At 61.7% G+C, this 4,364-nt stretch overlaps 1 protein-coding gene across 1 annotated transcript in view; it reads right to left on the reverse strand.

Moving 5' to 3' along the window:
• The window catches only part of FAM222A (family with sequence similarity 222 member A), a 55,180-nt gene extending 50,822 nt beyond the window's left edge, over positions 1 to 4,358 (reverse strand). The window contains exon 1 of the mRNA XM_015568160.1: positions 4,201 to 4,358. The gene's annotated coding sequence lies outside the window, so the exon portion shown is untranslated. The remainder of the gene's footprint in view (positions 1 to 4,200) is intronic.
• Between the last annotated feature and the right edge of the window lie 6 nt (positions 4,359 to 4,364).

Raw genomic sequence — 4,364 nt, forward strand, 5'->3', positions numbered from 1 at the left:
CTGAGTTAGCTGCAGCTTCATCTTACTCCCCTCGGAGTCTGTGTCCTTAGCACTTCGCCACCCAGAGCATGGCCAGCAGGGTGCCCCGGCCCAGGCTGATGACAGGTGTTTACAGGATGGAACTATGGCGGGGTGCTGGAACTCCACTTCTGGCCACCAACAGACCCCATACTCCCCCACTCTCTGGCTGTGTGATCCTGGGCGGTGACAGAACTCCTCTGCGCCCTGCTTCCTCCCTGGGGCAGCACCAGCATTTCTTGGGGCTACGATATGAACTCTGGGAGGTGCCCGGCAGGTGACCTCTACCCAGGGATGATCACCATTAGTTCTGTCTACGCCCCACTCCAGCGGCGACACAGGAATGTGGGGGTCAGAAAGACGCGGCTTCCGGCCTCAGTGGGTGTGTGACTCTGGGCAGGTGGCTCCTTTCCCAGCGCCTCTACTTCCCCGTCTCTGAAATGGCACTAACGCCGCCAACAGGAATGCAACGCCCCTCCCCACAGTCTTTTGTTCGAGGCACGCAGTAGGCACTCAGGTATTTCTAAACTAACGGTCCAGGTCGAAGAAACCCAGCCACCTTCCAGCTCCCCCTCCCCCACCCCTACCACCCAGCCTCCAGCAGCGCCCTCCCCCCCCATGCGGACTAAAATAGTCATTAGGCAGATTTCAAAAGATGTCAGCAGCTTATAATTACACTCGACATCCTTCTGAGATAAAAGTGATTACCTTGGATGCAAATCACTTAGCAACCAATCAGGGCGGTGGGCGGCGCCCGCGGAGGTGACCGCGCCGGCCCTCCTCCCGCAGCCCGCAGCCCGCCCCGCACAGGCAGAGGCACAGGCGGAGGCAGGGAACGCGCACAATAGCTCTTGACACGCAAATGGGTTAACACAATAAAGGCGGCTCCGGCCGCCGCCGGGAGAGCAGCGATTCCCGGCCGGGAGGTGACAGAGCGGCCCTTTTGTGCGCGCCTCCTCCTCCTCCTCACCCCGCCCAGCCCAGAGGAATCGCCACCGATTGAATTACGATTCATGAATATGAGCTGCTCCGCTGGCTTCCTCCGGTTGGTGAGGGACTGGAAGGTGGAGGGGGCAGGAGGGAGGCTGGGAGGGGCGCCCTGGCCAGGCCCCAGCAGCTCAGAGGGGGAGCCACATAGGTGGGGTGCCCCGGGTAGGTGGTGGGAGACCCAGCAGAGGCAACTGGAAGGGTGGGAGTCCCGGACCTGCCCTGCGGTCTTTGATGTTTGGCACCAAGTGGGACTGGGAAAGCCTTTCAAAGGCCCCATTCTGAGGTTGAGGCTAACAGTGGCCACATGTGGAGAATGTGCATTTATGGAGTGCTTACTGCATGCCACCACCTGTGCTGAACCCTCACTGAATGGCTCAGAGGGACAGGGGATGGTAAGCTTAGGTGGGATCAGGCAGTGATAAGGCTTAAGGAGGGCGGAGGGTAGACAGTTAACCTTGAGAAGGAGGCTGCCCGAGAGCAGAGAAGGCCATCCACGCCTGACTGGAAGGGGGCGCAGGGATGCCTGACCAGGGAGCCCTAACTGGATCCTCTCCCCTGTTAAACCTCTCCATCCGGCCAAGCCTCCAGGACACAGACACCCAGGGCCACCCCTCCACCTCGGTCAGCACACCCCCGAATCACAGGCTGTCTACATGGCCACACCCACTGCCCAGAACATTTCTCCACTCCTCTGCCTGGTGGACCCCTATTTGTCCTCTGAGAGTCACACAGCTCCCCTCCCACCGGGCCCTTCCCCACCCTCAGGCTGGGTCAGGAAGCCATAGCTACCAAAGATGCTCTTGCCCCATCTATATCCTTGCCTTCCCACCAGCTGGGTGCCTCCAAGAGGGTCCCTGGGGTGGCTGGGGACAGCCTCACACCCCACCCAGGGAAGCTCACAGGGCAGATGACCAGGAGCCGAGGGCCAGCTCTCTCATCCCTGCCTGGCAGGCAGGTTTCATGCCATACCTTCCTTCCTCCAGGGCTGGGAAAAGGTACCAGGGGTGAGGGGAGCAGGCTGCCCACAAGGCCGGGGCAGAAGTAGCTACTCTACTCAACCTGTCCTGTAGGTAATGGGGAAGCAGGATCCCAACCTGGGCTTCCGTGTGGCAAGACATCTGGGTGAGGCCAGACTTCCGCTGTGGCCAGTGACCCCTGAGTCTTGTAGGGACCCTGTCCAACAAGTGGGGTGCCTCCCCTCCACCCATGGAAGAGGGTGCGAGGACCTGGGACTCTTAAGTTGGCACAATTGAGAGCTGAACCTCTGAGGTTGTCTGGCTGAGCACCTGTAGCTCATCACCTCCTCTCTCAGAGGCTCGGTTTCCTCATCTGTATAATGGGCCACAGCACATGAGTCACTGCGATCCTATAAAATGCCTGGCGCATGGGAAGGTGCTGGGTAAGCTGGCACTCCCTCCTGCGTCGCCTGGTGCCATTGCCAAGCCCAGGGAAGCGAACAGAAGGAATCGCCCGGTTCTGACAGCCGTCCCCTCCGCCTTGGCTGAGGAAATGTAAACACTCCGTGGAGGACCTCCAACTGCCTGTGTCTGCGGCGCCCTGGCGCACTCCGAGTTTGTTTCTAAACCGGGAAGCTTCGCGAGCAGCGCAAACAGCCCTCTGCCCCCTCTCCCACCTCCCCCCATCTGCTGCTGCTCCTCTGGCCTGGCAAGCCTGTGTTTGACACACCATTGCAGCTGGAAAATCCTCTCTCCACAAAGCCCCAGAAGCAGTTCCGCTGATATTTGCCGACTGTTCGCCTAGCTAGAGGCCGGGGAGAACAGAAATAAATGCTTGCTGCATAGCGACGGGGCCTGGCTTCTGTAATGACCTCACATACACCCCCCTCGGCTCTCACCCCTCCCCACCCCACGCCACGGAAGCAATGGCAGCTCTCTAACCTTTTCCTAGAAATGTGATCACAGCAGTTTCACCCACTTCCGACACTGGCAGCGACTGCTGGAAGGGGCTGAGAGGAATCAGGAGCAGCAGGATGCTGCCTGGGCTCTGTGCGTTCACAAGAACAGGGCCTGTGCTGGGGGGGTGGGGGTGGGGGGGCTGGGCCTGACCCCCATCGTAGCTGGCCCCTTGGCAAAGATGTGCTTTCTTCAGACCTTGGCACTGATGGGCCTCATGTGCCCTCCGTTCACTGAATGAGCACCACATGGAGCTTGTCAAAATCCTCCTCCACACGAAGGCGTGGGGCAGTCGGGAGTTTAAGCCTGGCCAGGCCCTCATCTTGGCAGTGAGCAGCGGGGGACCCCCTGGACGGGAGGAGCAGCGAGCAGCAGCTCCTGGCACCTTCCCCGGCTGGGGATGGGGCACCTACGTCTTCCTGGCCAGAGCAGCCCTTTGTGAGGCAGGGGGCCCACAGCTCTCGGGGGACGGGGACCATCAGCCTGCTGGCGGGGGGGGGGTCGGGGCTGTCTGGGAGTCCTAAGCCCCAGGCTCTGTCAGGCTCTGTGACCAACGCTGGACACCTGTCCTTGCCGGGAGGAGCATCACCAGAGACAGCTGGTGCTGCCCCCCTCCTCCCCAGGGCACCGGGGATTTAGGTCAGAGGAATGCAGAGGGTGGGGAGCCTGCCTGGCCCCTGGTTACCACGACCCGCCCCTCCGGCCTTGGGTCAAGACAAGTCACGTGGCCACCGCCACCCCAATGACGTCAGGGGCCTGGTAGTGACGTCACACCACCGGTGCACTGAGCACCCGTGTACCTGTGAGTTTTTTGTAGGAATACCGGCCGTAGGGGGACCCTGTTACAGCCTACACTCAGCGCCACCCTCAAAAGCAGCCGCCAGCATGTAAGGGAGACTCCACGTGTCCTTCTGAGCGGATGCCCCTAAAGATTGAGGCTACCTGGGGGAACCCCGAGCTGTCCCCTCCTGGAGCCCCCTCCTCCAACACTCCAAGGCGCGAGACTTCCCTGGGAATGTTCGGAAGACAGAGCGCTACCCCTGCTACGGCTGCTGTTGGCTTTAGGGGCGGGGTGACCTCTGGCGGACGCCCACCGGACAGGGCCCAGCAGAGTCCGCCCAACGGGTCCCCAACCTCCACTCGGGCGGCTGGCAAGTCCAGACAAGTTGTGTGAGGTCAGGAGGCACCGCGGCTTCAGGATCTCCGAGAGTCCGGGGCCCTTTATTTCCAGCCCGGGCGGCCCCTAGTCCAACCCGCAGACCCGCTTCGCGGAACTCACCGGATCGGCCAGTCTCAGCGACGACTCTCCGCTCGCGGGGTGACAGCCATGCAGAGGAGACAGAAACGGCCGAGAGGGCCCCCGTGGGGCCGATGCTCTCCCCGGGTGGACGGGGATGCGGTCGGCGAGGCCGAAACACGCGCCGCCCGCGCCTTTCGAAGTCG

This window comes from Myotis davidii, unplaced genomic scaffold (assembly GCF_000327345.1).
Source record: "Myotis davidii unplaced genomic scaffold, ASM32734v1 scaffold803, whole genome shotgun sequence".
In the NCBI taxonomy this organism is placed as follows: Eukaryota; Metazoa; Chordata; class Mammalia; order Chiroptera; family Vespertilionidae; genus Myotis; species Myotis davidii.